A 15,536-nucleotide genomic window follows, 5' to 3' on the forward strand; every position below is an offset into this window, starting at 1 on the left:
GCGACTGATCATATCGACGGGGTTTTCTGTCAACGGTCGGCCGTCAGCTATATGTGTCTACACCTAATTACACGCCAGATTTCAGGCATTCTCCTCCCCTTCAGCTATCTCTGTTATCTATTTTCTTCTTCTCCCTACTCCTTTTCTTTCATAGAATATGCATTGTGTTCCTACATATTAAAGCTTATATTTGTGTGCAATTCTGTGTTAGAAGTGTAAACTGAGGTGATTGAAAAAAAATAAAGAACGAATGAAAAAAAAATTATATGAATTTACTGTTGCTGTCTTTGGGGTTCTAATGTGGCCAGTTAAACACAAAACACCAGTCTACAGTAGGGAATCCAAATCATCATTTAACTTTTAATATTGTCACATAATCCAGCTGCTGTTCATGGAGAATATATGTTCACATAACTTGTTGACAACCCAATCTACATAGTGATCATTTCAAAAAAATGACACCCTGTTAAAACCCAGGATACACAAACACAATTGTATGCAGTCTGCCTTTGGTTCTTTCTCTCCCACACACTTCCCCTCTTCAGACTTCATGGTCCCTCTTCTGCCTCCTCTGCCCTTGTCAGAACAGTTACATTCACTGTCCTTTGTGGCGCAAAAAGAGAAGATGGGTCCCAGCGATTTATTCACTTCTCTATGCAGTTTGACAACTTCATGCAGGCTGACCTTTGACCTCTCTCTCTCTGACGAGGAACATGTATGAATCCCACGTTGCAGAGGAAACACGCAAAAAGTCTTTGACAGATATGAGAGAGAAGAGGGGTGGGGGTTGGAGGGAGTAAAGGAAAGACATAGAATACAGAATAAGAGCATACCTGGGGAGCATGAGCAGTTTATCAAGAGCATGCATGCTGCATTTCAGAGTAGGGATACTTCAAGAAAGATCAGGAGTAAATTGCAAAAAGGAGGTTAGAGCAGGTTGTGGTGATGTGAAATTAAGATCTATGTTTATTCCAAAAATGTTTGAATTGAAATAAAATGTGACTGAAGGGCTTCCATCTCTAGGTGCTACGGTGTATACCCTGGGTACAGTGTAACACTGTAATCCCATTAAACAGTCCTGCCACAAATACAATTAAAGCTGCAAGCAGCGTTGGACGGGCCCTCGCGCCTCTGCGCGCGCCGGGGTTACTGGCGGACGCCGCTCCTTGCGACCATGCATTTGCGCTGCACTCAGACACTGCAAATCATCACCAATGAAAACGGAACTCCCTGCTGAGTTCAATGATACCTCACACAAGACTATGTCATACAGTTCATTAGCTGTGAAAGGGGGCATAAAGCATAGGGGGCGGGCCAATCCATGACCAATCAAAAAGTAACTCTCTGCTGAGTTCAATGATACCTCACACAAGACTCTACCTTAAACGGTTCAAAAGCCATAAAAGGGGGGCGTGACCTGCGTACATGGGCATGGTTAAAGTATAGGGGCCGGCTCTGTATCACAAGTAGACCACACATTCTAAGTTTCATGTAAATTGGATGATGTTTGTCATATAAGGCTGATTTCCTGTTGCCAGCGAGGGGTGCTATGACCAAAAGTCAATATTGGCCTGTAGATGTCCTCAGGCCTGGATTCTTGTTGATTGTGGGAAATTTCAAGCAGATATGACAATGTACACTGTAGTTACAGCCACTTTCTCGTTCATTGCTAAACACTCAAAATGGCCACCACGCCACGCCCACACCGTTTGACGAAAAGTTTATCTTTTAATAATTTTTCATCTTTAAGGTGTTGTGATGGTACAGACCAAATTTGAAGTCCATCGGATGAAATCTCTAGGAGGAGTTCGTTAAAGTCTAGCACCTTGACTTTTAGGTTTACTTCCTGTTGCCACTAGGGGGCGCTATGACTTTAAGTAAATATTGAACTTTATTTGTCCTCAGGGTTGGACTCGTATGAATCCTGAAAAGTTTTGAGCCAATTGGAAAATGTACACTGAAGTTACACCCACTTCCTGTTTCGATGGTGAAACGCACAAAATTGCCGCCACGCCCTATGACGAAAAGTTTTTCTTTTAACAACTTTTCATCTTTAACGTCTTAAGATGGCACAGACCGAGTTTGAAGTTGATCGGATAAAATCTCTAGGAGGAGTTTGTTAAAGTACGATGTGGAAATGGCCAAAATCGCACTAATTTCGAACTTTCAATTTAAAATGGCAGACTTCCTGTTGGGTTTAGGGTATGGCTCCCATGACGTTTCTTGTACGGCTTGACATGCTACATATGTGTACCAAGTTTCGTGAGTCTACGTTAAACGTACTGCAGGGGCTAAATTTTTTTAATTTTGTAGGGGGACCTAGCGAGCCATTTTTGTGCGCCTATTACCGAAACCCTTAAAATATGTACATTTTCACCAGAATTGATGCGACCGCCAATTTTGGTGAGTTTTTGAGTATGTTAAGCCCCTCAAAAAGGCGATTAATTTGCCAGAGGAAGAATTCCTTCAGTTTCAATAGGGCCTTCGCCGCTGTCGGCGCTCGGGTCCTAACTACCTTAGTTTGGTAAACAACTTGATATGCATGGTGTTTCCAATTCCTTTGCTCCTAAATGGATGGATCAAATAGATATAACAATGAGTAAGATGTCTTGTTGTGGGTGATGATCCCTGCTTCATTTACTTGCTTGCATGTCACCCTGTCACCCTCAAGTGTAAACAGTCCAATAACAGAAAAAATGGCAAGACATAAAATAAAGTAAAACTAAATCTTGCACTCGATGAGGAAAGACAAGGTTCGAAATGACAGTCGGTATAACTTCATTTTAAGTTTTTTTTTATATAGAACCCCTTTTTGGTTCTATATAAAAGCACTTAAGATGCAAATAATCAACATACAAATGCAATAATATTACATGGAGCAATACATGTTAAGCATTCTTCTAGTGCTCTTCTTCAGGCAGCGACCCTGAGAAAGAGCAATGAGCATAACAAGCTGTTATGTTTTATCCTTCGTTGTTTGTCTTTTGTTGCTGTAGTTTTTAATGTAATACTTTTTTTACATATTCGTTTAAAAAAACAAAAAAAAATACAAATTGTTAAAAAACAAACAAGCTGTCAGCGTTGCTTTGTTCATTAATATTGTATATTGTACAATAATGAAGGCTACCATATAGGTCTGATCAGTAATCAGAACTTAAATTATAGTTCAATATGAACTTAAACATAACTTTTTTATCTCTAAATGTTGCATCTTATTTTAATATTAATACCTTCATATAGTCTTGGCTTACCAAAACTCTTCAGAGTGGTTTTGGCATTAATCCTTAGAATTACATTACTGAATATAGTTTAAATTACTTGTGCTGAAAAGTTACCATTTTATCAGCCTGCGTCACGTTATGCTGTCTGTTCGGTAATTCAATCAGCCGTTTGCTCTGAACACTTTTAGTTTGCAACCTTTGACTTACTGCAGGGCTCCCGACCTCTTCCTGAATGCCTAGATGTGAAAATGAGTCAAATCATTTACAGGCTTTTAGATGAATTACAAATATGAATATTAATCTTCCTAACACACACTGTGTGTGAGTCAAATATTAATTCCAAAAAAGGATGTTTTTGCATTACATGAATGCCAACCAAAATCATCTCTCACCTCATGAGGCATCCTGACCCCGGGACAAAAACAAAAGCTGTGAATGGATTATGAGTTTTTGATGAATATTGGGGAAAAACAACTATAATTTAACAACATGAGACAAACATATGCATCAGTGTCTCACATGATAACAGTGAACTTGTGAAAAATAATCTAATAAATTGCAAAATCGGAAATAGAATATTAAAAGCCCACCACCCTGTGCACCGCAATAGCTCCTGATCCAGCCAGGTGTCCTGTGAGCCCATTATTATTCAATAAATGCAACTCAACCAAACCCCTGGTGACAGGCTAAACTGCTCATTGTTCATTTATAACAACACGGTCTCACAGCAGTTCGTGAAATGGGAGTCCTGAATTGTTTGACACATCCACCACCCCAACCAACCTCCTTACGTGGATTTTCAGCATTTCATACTACTCGCTACCGTAGTTGTGCTGTGAACACGACATATGCTTCCCATTTAAATACATTAGTTTACATTTTCGTACTGGCCACCACGAAAAAAATGACAAAAACGTCCCCGTGAACACGAATCAATAGATTAAATAATGTGACCATTTCACGAACTGCCGTTAACTGAGACTGGGTTGTTTATAAGTAATACAGTAGATACAGAGAGCTATTTATTAATCCCATGGGGAATTGAAGAAAAATGGGGCTATGATCTATAATTTACAAAGAAAGATTGTTTAAAAAAAACAACTCAGTTGAATGATTACATAAACCCACTTTATGGCCAAATATATGTAGACACCAAGATAAAGTAGACTCAGAACTAAATAGCAGGCATTAATATGCTGCTCTCAAGGCTCAGCCACAACAGCATTTAAACAGTGAAATGTGAAAGGTTTTTGAGATTTTGTACATCCGTGCAAATATTTACGTCAAGTTTAACCTGTTTCTTCTTCTTCTTTTTTTAAATGTCAAATACAATACAGTGAAATGAAATAACATTGGGCTATTTTGTGGTCAAACTTTAAGATATTGCGTCCAATAAAAAATGTATTAAAAAAAAATGATACAGCAAGTCTAATAACATAATGAATTTGAGGTTTAATGAAGATAAAGTGATTTCAGGTGCAGGTTTACCTTCCAGTCCCGTCTCTGAATGGCGGGGCAACCCTGTCGATGAAAACCACCTGACAACTCGTTGGACCGCCCACTCCCCCTCCGCCCGGCCCCACCTGCATGTGTCCCCCTCCACACCGCTGTGAGACCATCCATCGACACAGGATTTTACAGACGAGAGCTACAGGCTGTAACAGGCTGTAAGCTCCACATCGAGCGACTATACATCGCTCACTCGGCCGGTATTTCGCACCTCGTCTCTGAAGAAAGAGAAGAAGAAAGGAGGGATGCGCGAAGGGTCCTTGAACGCCACAAATAACTTCACGAGGCTGTCCGAAAGAGGACTCTCCTGTTGATTCAGCTCTGATCTTCTCCTCACCTCACCCGGCACATTTCAGGAATATTTCTGGAGCACACCTCTCACATCTATATGGCAAAGTTCCTGGCTGAATTACTGGGATGCACACTTCCAGACAAGGGCACTCCACCTTTGTTCGAGGTAAGAAAGCTTTTAAAATGCACTTACTAGACCCCCAGCTGCAAAAATCCATCACCAATACTCAAATCTAATGCAGAGTTTTTATCCATGGAGAAAAAAGGGCACATCAGGCTGTCTGTCTGTTCACTTCATGGATTCTCTATGGCAACAGGAGGCTATAAGGCTTTGTTCATCAATATGATTGACAGTTGCTATGCTGTAAAGCACTTCATTAACAATGATCCCTGCGGGTGGGTTCAGGTTTGAAAGTGCTGCTGCAACAGTGCTCTCTGCACACTCACCGTTTCATTACGGTGACAAGATGTTTATCCAGAGTAGTTCTGCGGGCTGCGGAATAATGCGCATTATTTCCGTTTTTACGCTCACGAAAATTCAAAATATCCGCTTATGGTTTATCTCTGGCGCTCTTAATGAGTAGTTTGTAATGACCTTTAGTGGTGGGTTCTTTTTCTATCTCCTGCCCTAACGCTGTGTTGTTGTCATAGTGGATGTTTTTTTTTCTGTGATTTTTATTATTATTATTATTATTATTATTATTAATTTTTTTTTTTTTTTGAGTGAATTCAATCCTGGCACAAATTATTTCAGCATGATTATACTTTACTGTATATAGTGGTGATTTGTGCTGTACTGCATGTGGCAGCAAGTGGTTTTGTGTAAGAAATGGCAGGGACTCAAAAGCTGCTCTTATTTGGGTCAGTGTGACACACACACACACACACACACACACACACACACACACACACACACACACACACACACACACACTGTCAGCTCTACCTGGATTGATGGATAATCTGCTGTGAAAGAAAATGTCTCTTGTAGCAGAACTTTTTTGGTCCCCTTTTCAGGTGCTTCTCTGTAGGACTGCTGTTGTGTCATATATATATATATATATATATATATATATATATATATATATATATATACACACACACACACACCAAACCAGTGCTAAAGGGCTCAGACTTAATAGATTAGTGAATTATCAGCACTTTTGACAGATTTATTATTGCATTCGTTAATCAAGTAAAATACCAGTGTTTTGCTGGTTACCTTCCTTCAAATTTCCTTCAAAATGATGATTGATTAATGAAATAGTCAACAGTTTAGTTGAAAAATAAATAGTCCATATTGCAGCCCTGCATTTGAAGGTGCAGTATGAATGTAAGAAGTGTTCCACACCTCAATGTGTTGTACACCATTACCGAGTGGCCTCTCCGTAACGGTGGGGCTGATGATTTCCCCTTGGTAGTCTCAGAGGTTATGAGACAACTGCTCAATATTATTGACCCTGATTTTTTTTCTAACTTTAGCTTTTTCCTTGTGAATTACTGGAGAGGTGGATAGATGCAGCTGAAGGGAAGTTTGGCCTTATTTGGTGCCAAGATTAGTGACTGGGAACATTTGTAGCACTAGACTAGTTTTTATTGCTGTAAAAGAGGGTGTGAGTTAGATCAAGTAAACCTAAGGTCTCCAGCTGCACTGTTAACTCGCAGTACAGGACAGCATGGGAATTGCATGCACCATAATTCAAACAAAACCACTTTAGACACAGCAGTAGATCTGTGTTGGGGACTAGCTACACTGTGTTCTCAATATAAAGTTCTAGAAACACTGATAAATAAATACTGTCTTTATGAGTGGAGAAAAGCCATCAGTAAGTTTGACTTTGGGTAAGAAGGTAACACAGGAAGATATCCCAATTAACAAATGTATTTTTAAAACATACATTTATTCATTTATGTTTTCATTTTATGAATGTTCTCAGGTTACAGACCTATTTTTACCAAAGAGGAAAGTAACACAGATGATAGGATATGGAAATTAAACAGATTAGTTGTGTCATGTGATCTTTTGTAATAGTGTGACTTTTATGTCCGTCTCCTTTGATTTAAAATAATCCAAAAACCAAAAACAATACATCCTTGTTTCTGTGATTTAGTTCTTGTTTAAAATGGGACCTGACAGGCATTGCATAACACCAGGTTTAAATCAAAAAACGGTTTTAGATTTATTCTCAACACACACACACACACACACACACACACACACACACACACACACACACACACACACACACACACACACACACACACACACACACACACACACACACACACACACACACACACACACAAACAACCACCAGCCGTAATCCACAATCAACACAGGATTGTTAATCCATCAGGCATCATCTCAATCTGACTCACACATGTTAAAATCATCTCAGAAATGTGTCAGAGGATAATCATAGTAACTTCTGGGAAAATGAATAGATGACCTGCTCTATTCTGGCTTTAGAGTGGACAAAGATTAGATTCACAGACTGTTATATAAAACCTTATTTACTATTCCACCTTCAGACATTAATTTCTTGAATAGACGCACTGCTGACATTTCTTTGAGACGTATTTATTTAAAAAAGGGACAGTGTATATTAATGAACATTTTGAAGAATGTAAATATACAGGATTATAGTCAAAGGCTAATTTCCATCCTTAGTCCCTGACAGGTTGATGATCCCTATAAATTAAGTTAAATAAATTAAGTAAAAATCACAATAAAAAATTACATAAATTACAGATCAACAACATAGGACAAATTACAAATGATCCCAGCTTATGACAACAGGTTTGATTTTGCAGTAGCCATTTTTTAAACTATAGATTAAAAACAATAATTACTGTTTCTTGTTCAGTGTAGTTCAACCGCAATTTAATTAATGAGGTGTTATATTGTCAATGCGCTGTATTTGATCCTCCTACAACCTCTGTAATCACAGAACGATTTTCTTGCACAACACTTGCAAGTCATTGTAACTTTTTTTTTTCCCATCACCACAATCCATCCCATCTGACGTGAAATGAGGTATAACAAAAGAGACTATTGTGTTGCATTATGGGAAATGTAGGATCAAGCATTTTGAGACTGATTTAGCGACCAAGAGTTAAGATAACTCGGCCTCTGCTGCTCCAATTTAAATCACTGGGGTACACCTTTTAACTTTTTGGTTTCCGTTTATATCTGCCTACAACGGTGATAGTTTTCTAAGTGAAAAATAAAAATCTTATACTTCTGAATCCACAACATTAGAAGTAACCACTGTCTGAGGATTGCAAAGGTCTTAGCTGCACAATTCTGCGAGCAGCTGTCACAAATACGTAATGCTGACATTTCCCAAATAAAGGCTATAATTAGACTGCCATGTGCATTATGTAAACATGAGACCAGGCTGAGGGCAGTTAGTGAGGATGGGATGTTCTTGGATGCGGTGTCCAGTGATAATGTACCTGTTCTGGGAGGTTCATCCAGCAGTACAGCACTTGCTTGTATTTATACAAGTTTAGATTCCTTTCGTTCACTTAAAGGAAATGCAATATCCTTAGCTCAGATTTGCATTTCTAATAGTGAATCCTTGTTAGTTTATTCACAAATTAGGGTGGCCTTCCGTTTTATTAACTAGAGAATCAAGCTGCAGCAGTTGCAAGACAAACATGTTATTTGCTACTAGAATGCAATTAAACTGTTGTAACCTAAGCAAATGTGTCCCCTGGGAGGCAAGTTGTTTTCTTTCTCATCTACAAAAAAGAAAAACATTTATACTTTCTACCTTATCATTTGTGAATTATAACCATCAACACATTTCTGTTCACTCAACACTCAAGTGCATCTCTCCTCCTCCTGCATTTCTTTGTCTTGTGCTCACTTTTTTCCTTGCACTTTGCCACATTTCTTCTTTCAGGTTCTTTCTCTCTCAATTTCGAACTCGTCATTCACTCGCGTGCAGTACTGTCTGTTACTGCTGCCAGGCCTCCTCTCGCCTCTCTCTCTTTATTCTCTGCAGCCTTAAAAGCGAGGCTTTATTCATGGCAGGGAGCTTGTTTTTGGTTTTCAAAGGGCAGAGAAAAAGATTATCATAACTGTACTCTCAAGGCTTGTCTGCAAGTTTTGAAAAGCTGTGTGCGCAAATTCAGAGAAGTCTAAAGAGGTGGTTTTCAGTGGAGGAGAGTTTAAGAAAAATATGTAGACGTTGGTTGTGACATCAGAGAATAAGTTACACTGCAAGAATACTAAAGTATATAACACACATGCATGTATTCTATGCTCAGTGTGATGCAATGGAAAAGCTGAGTATAAAAACTCAAACGTATACATTTCTTCAGTTCCGTGCGTTTATGCAGTCAGTAGAAAGTTGTGCAAATACCTGTTTTGTACTCCATATACACCACACACACACACACACACACACACACACTTCAACACATAAAAAACACACACTCCACTTCTCTAACACAATACGCACTTTCATCATCCGACATCACTAAACTTTCGAATATAATCATATGAGGGATCAAGTGTTACATAACGGTCTGTCTGGGTCCAGACTCAGAGATGACATTTTTGCTGCATTTCATTGGTAATTCCACTTCCCCTCACCCCCCAGCTGTTGGTATTACGTAACAGCATACGTCGCATGGAGGCCACTTGGAGAGCAGAGGGAAAGTGGGTTTGGGCGGAGCGGGGGATTTAAATGTAAGGCACCTGCACTTTTAGGCTTAGCGCTATACTCCTATTTTACAAATCATCAGAAGTACCCGCAGACTCATTTCAGTGATGCAAAGGCGTCTTCTGCCGATCATTGCAATAAGTCGGCACTCTGGAATTAGCTGCACAAGTTTCTGATTACTGATACGAATTTCAGTTTGTAATCTGTATCATGATTATGATGGCTTGCAAAAGAGCAATTCATCTTCCCCTTCTTACATTTCTGCCACCTAACCATGGATGTATTTTCCTTGCACCAAATGCATAACTGCAAGGAATTGTGGGTGATATCCACTTCTGGAGTGACCACGGTTGTTCAGTCGCTCCCTCAGCTAGGCCTGGCAAACCCGATTTTCTTTTTAAGGATTCGGGTTATTCTGAGTCACTCGCTAAACTTATCCGGGTTGTGCGAGTCACTTGAGTCAGTGTTGTATGCTACATCGTCTCGAGCCGAGGCGAGCTCGCATTGTTTGGGACTTTCTGCTCGACCTAATTGCATTTTAACATACTACATTTATACACCAAACCTACAGTAGGCCTAGCTAGGCAACGCGCAGAACATTATATCAGAAGTGAAAGAATGGCTTGTATTGTAGTAGGACTCAACTGATCCGAGTTAATGATACTAGAGACTCGCGATTCATGACTCAATTTAAAGACTTGGGTTGAAGATCCAAGTGAATCACGACTCAAACAGGTTTACCCTCAGCCATCCTAGGGTCGAGCTCACAAAGTCCACGTCCGTTTGTCAGACAAATGGAACAACACTTATGATGAAGGCGGCGAGATTCATGTGCCAAGGGGAAGTGAACGAGGGCACGTTGAACCGTGTGTGTGTGTGTGTGTGTGTGTGTGTGTGTGTGTGTGTGTGTGTGTGTGTGTGTGTGTGTGTGTGTGTGTGTGTGTGTGTGTGTGTGTGTGTGTGTGTGTGTGTGTGTGTGTGTGTGTGTGTGTGTTCGTGTTCGTGTTCAAAAGACAAGGACGTTCAGGGCATCATGTTCTCTGTAATTAAATTCTAATGCTTCATTTGTTGAGATTAATTTGTGTGGATTTGTTTTATAATGTTTATGCCAATAATTATGTTTCTGTAATTTGTCACAAATCAAGGCTACGAAGACATGTTGTTGAATATGAATCAAGGGGCTATGGGTTGAAAATAGGGAGAAGTTGCTAGAATACCAATTGGACTTAAATGAATAGCCTTCTAGTTCTAGTTCCTTGTACTCCATGACGCATGATCTTTTTAAGATCTTTTGCATTGCCATTGTGATAGATTTTCTGTTTTAAATGTTTTCTCCGCATTCTTTTCTTCACGTTTTCAGAGCTGACTTTGCTATAAGAAGACATTGTTTGCTGTGATTTGCAGTGAGCACTGCTGCAGAAAACACACTGTTCAATTGATCTGTAATTTAAAGGTCCCATGGCATGAAAATTTCACTTTATGAGGTGTTTTAACATTAATATGAGTTCCCCCAGCCTGCCTATGGTCCCCCAGTGGCTAGAAATGGGGATAGGTGTAAACCGAGCCCTGGGTATCCTGCTCTGCCTTTGAGAAAAGGAAAGCTCAGATGGGCCGTTTTGGAATCTGCTTGTTATGAGGTCATAACAAGCAAGGTTTACCTCCCTTTCTCTGCTTTGCCCGCCCAGAGAATTTGGCCAACCCATGAGAGAGAGACATCATGGCTTTCAAACGAGAAAAGTGGCAGTTGGTCAAGGCCACACCCCCACCCTCCACCTTGCCCCTCCCACTCTCCTCCTCCTCAATAGCTTCAGACACAGAAATGGCACATCCTAAGGAAAGCTCATTGTGGGACTGGCTTTAGTGCCTGTAGTTCTGCACCAAAGCTGAATTTTGGGAAAGAGACTTAAGATACAGTATTAGGGGACCACTAAGGTCTATATAAAAGCATCCAAAAAGTACCATATCATGGGACCTTTAAAAACGATCCTTATATACACAATCCGAGACAGGAAAAAAATGATGGAAACTGCAGCTTTTCTAGACAATAAAATTGTGTTGCTGGTTGAAAGCCAACAAAAAAATGTCTCACTGCAGCACAAATTTGAATTTCAAGGCTAACTCTGACACATGTTAGAGTGAAAAGACTCCCTTTGTGCATCACTTCCCTTGCTACTGCAGCTTGTTCTCTGGCTGCTTGTAATCGTCTGCATGTCAGCTGAACACTGCATTCAGTGTTTTTAAGTGTGTTTCACCCTGAATGGTCTGCTAGTTTACCTCTGCTGCTAGCACTACAGCCAGTATGGGTACTGAGTGGGATGCAACACTGTCCAGACACTCAATCTTTAATGTGACAACACATTAGGGGAGCGTTACAGCATGTAAGACAGGACACTAATGTTAAAAAATTACAGTAACACAACAACCACTGTAGTATATTGTGGTTCTCTAAGTCTTATATTGGGTTGTTGAGGAGGTGATGTACTGTACATAAGGGTGCTTCTACCTAGCAAACATATTGATCTTACAGTAATGTCACTCAGCTAGAGCATAATGACTACTGCACTATATATACTACTATGTCAACAGAGCTAGTTGTTAATATGTAGATCTAGATATCTCCCCCCGTGTGGTTTAAAATTATTTTTGCAGCTGTGTGAGATGTTAGTGTTTTTTGTCAGCAACTTAATTGCAGCTTCATGTCTGCACAGTGCTCAGAATTGTTTGTCACTTCATTATCACTTTTCTTTTAAGTGATGTTTCTTAACTCAGATACTAGTGTGTGTGTGTGCGTTCGTGCGTGCGTGCGTGCATGTGTGTCTGCTCTGTGTAGAGCCAGCATTCATTTGAGTATCAACCGCCTTTTTCAAGTGTTGAAGTGAAGAAAAAAGAAGACTGTTATGTGCAAATGTTTGAGAGAGAGAGAGAGATTTGGCAAGCATAAAAGAAAACTAAAGAATAAAGAAATCCAAGGTAATCTTAAAAATACAACTTTTAAAAGCTTCCATTGCTATGCCAACCATTGAAATCTCTCAATGAGGCAAAGACGCAGGACAGCTTCCACTCAGATAACAGTAGACACCATTGAGTTGGATGTGTTTTGAAGCATTCAGCTGGAATACTTCTCTTTGCGGGGGTTTACCTTCAACTTCAACAAATTCACAGCTGAAGACAACCAAGTTCAGGAGAGAAATTCCTGGACCGAAAGATTGGCAGTAATGCAAATCTTTTCATAATGACAGGGGTTTTTAAAAAGGCCCCAAACCTGTTTACAGCCCGACATTATTCAAATGTGCGCAGTGCACATGGTCAAAAGTTTTCCACATCTCAGACTTTGCTTTCTTTGCCGGTGCAACTAAAACGTAATCGGCAGAGGCATAGGCGGCGCTAGGTGCTGAAGCACCCCTAAAAATCATCTCAGCACCCCTGAAAATAAAGTCCTTATTGTGATAATGTGAGATCGTTTAGTGCTCAAAGTAGTGGCGGTTTTTGGCACGGGCAAACCGGGCAGCCACTTAACTTAAAAAAATATATAAATAATCCTCTGTGCCGTGAAGCGTTTTTCTGTTTTCTATCATTTCACTGTGTGGGGAATTGGCAGATCAGCGCCCCCAGCAGCTGCAGGCGCCCTGCTTGCTGAGAGAGGTCAGCACCCCCTACTTTCACAATGAAATGGACTAGTCCGTCCCACTTTCTGTTATGTCAATGGTCTAAACGCCAAAATGAAAAAAAGTTACCCAAGCAGCTCAAATAAAAGAAAAAAGCGAAAAGACATGTTTTCGGGAGTAGCAGGACCTTCATCAGCTCTACTTTGGTAGCCTACACAATGCATTCTCTGTTGATTAGTTGATCACATTTGCCTTCTGGTTGACAGCACAAAGGAGCGAGGAGAATAGAGAGGGAGAAGGGCAGAGAGAGCAAGATGAACAAGGGGAGAAAATGGCATTGTATATAGTAGAACTACTGTGTTTTATTTTCTCTTTTATTTGAAGATTATTTTCTAGTTGATTACAAAATGTTTTGTATGTGATTGTCAGTGATATGACGGAGGGAAGGAGATAGAGGGAGAGAGGAGGATGGGGAGAGAGAGAGAAGGAGGGAGAGAGAGTGGACAAAGAGAGGGACCTGGAAGAACCAGGTGAGAAAGTGGACATATATTATGCGGGCAAAAACACTTAAAACATTCCATTCACATTATATTTACATATGCATTTTATGGAGGACTAGGCTCTTAAGAAAAAGATGTTGTGTTTTCCCTGTCTGGTTCAGAGGCATTATTAGATTAGATGAAAAAGTTGAAAATCAACAGCAGAAAAAAACATGAATAATCTTCTCTAAAAATATGTAGCAGGGGTGTAGCTCCAAATTCTGGGCCCTGTGAAAGGCACTTTCTATGGGCCCCTCCCTGCAGCCAAAGCTATGAATTCTAGCATATTTTTGGGCCCTCCTCACATGAGGGCCCTGGGCACTCAGTCCCCTTCCCCCCCCCTTGAATCTGTTGATAGTTTGTCATAATTGCATATCTCAGTCTGTCTATTTCTTTCCCCAAAACTCACAAGAAGTCATGATTTAAGGGTTTAAAAAAAAAAAAATATTACGGGATCATGCCCCAAACCCCCCTAGCTTAACTGCTATCAACTTTTTATTAGGGGCTGAGCACCCCCAAAGGTCAGATCCTAGAATCGCCCCTGGGCAGAGGCCAGCCTCCGTTTCACCTCCTCAGCATCCATGTTCGCGCTAATCGAAACGCATCACACTGACCGCTCATTTACTGCGCGACCCAGAGCGCAAGCCCGGCCTGAGCCCGTGTAAAATGATAGAAATTAAGACCGAACCCGTCGTGTTCGGGCAAAGATCTTCAGCTCAAGTCCTTAATGTGTAATGATATTCAGAAATTATTCATTTGTGATAATTTTCTGGTGCAAAAATATTCTTTTGGCACACGTGTGCTGATTTCTTGCTCAGACCACACTGGCTTTTGAGGCAAACTTTAATAGAGAAGATTTAAGGTTAATGGTAATGGAACTGTATGAGAGGACAGCTGTCAAAAGAGAAAGGAAATGTAATCTTTAATGATAAGGCAAGGAAATCTCACATGGTCCAGACAGAGGCTTTTAAGTTGACTTAAAGGAGCAGAAACTAAATATCTCTCTCACATCAGTTCAGGACATTTTCCAGTTGTTTTATTAGAACCTTTTACTGTGTCATAATGTCATGCTCATTTGGGTTCAGTTTGAACTTTTACTTTCCCAGCATCTGCATTTCATAGACAGTGACATTCAGGAGGAGGCACCGTGTCTGCATGTCCAAAAGAAAGCCAGAGGAAGCTAAACCTGTGAATACCGGTCAGGTTTTATAGATCAGAGCCGATCATCTTACGTCAGGTTTTTTTTTTTTTTTGGTCCAATAAATTGGCCTCAATATTTCCCCTTGAATGTCTCCTCACAGACATTTAGTCTTACATAAAATGCATGTTCAGCATTCAGCTTTGGATTGACACACCTTTGTGTGTCTCACATGATTGTAAGATGGTTATAAAACTTTTCATATTATGGACAGTGCACATCAAAGCTTTTTGATATTAATGAACGTCCGTTACATTCAAGCCATTGCCAAATGAGTTGCTAAAAAACTAATTAAGACCATCAGCTCCACACAACTCTCTCTGTATTTCTCAGTATGGCTATGTTCAGAAGATTGTTTTATCCGGCGACTTTCCCGTGTAGAAACTCGAGTGAAGATAATTACTTCTTCTGAAGAGTCCATCATGTTTTTTTTATCCTCTGTGTCCTCCTTGGCTACTAGCAACTGCGTGGAAGGGGGTACGGTATGCCGTCGATTC

General features: G+C 40.2%; 2 long non-coding RNA genes across 3 annotated transcripts in view; one reads left to right on the forward strand and one right to left on the reverse strand.

The window, feature by feature from the left end:
• Positions 1-333: 333 nt before the first annotated feature.
• Positions 334-4,773, reverse strand: LOC114555063 (uncharacterized). The gene is made up of 4 exons (XR_003692526.1): positions 4,710-4,773; positions 3,614-3,650; positions 3,429-3,457; positions 334-753 (listed from the first exon to the last, which is right to left on the reverse strand). It is a non-coding gene; the product is annotated as an uncharacterized LOC114555063 (long non-coding RNA).
• Positions 4,774-4,799: 26 nt separating this feature from the next.
• Positions 4,800-15,536, forward strand: part of LOC114555064 (uncharacterized) — a 34,546-nt gene continuing 23,809 nt past the window's right edge. For both annotated transcript variants that reach the window (XR_003692528.1, XR_003692527.1), the window contains exon 1: positions 4,800-5,187. This is a non-coding gene — a long non-coding RNA (uncharacterized LOC114555064). The remainder of the gene's footprint in view (positions 5,188-15,536) is intronic.

The sequence above is a fragment of the Perca flavescens genome, chromosome 5 (genome assembly GCF_004354835.1).
Source record: "Perca flavescens isolate YP-PL-M2 chromosome 5, PFLA_1.0, whole genome shotgun sequence".
NCBI lineage: Eukaryota > Metazoa > Chordata > Actinopteri > Perciformes > Percidae > Perca > Perca flavescens.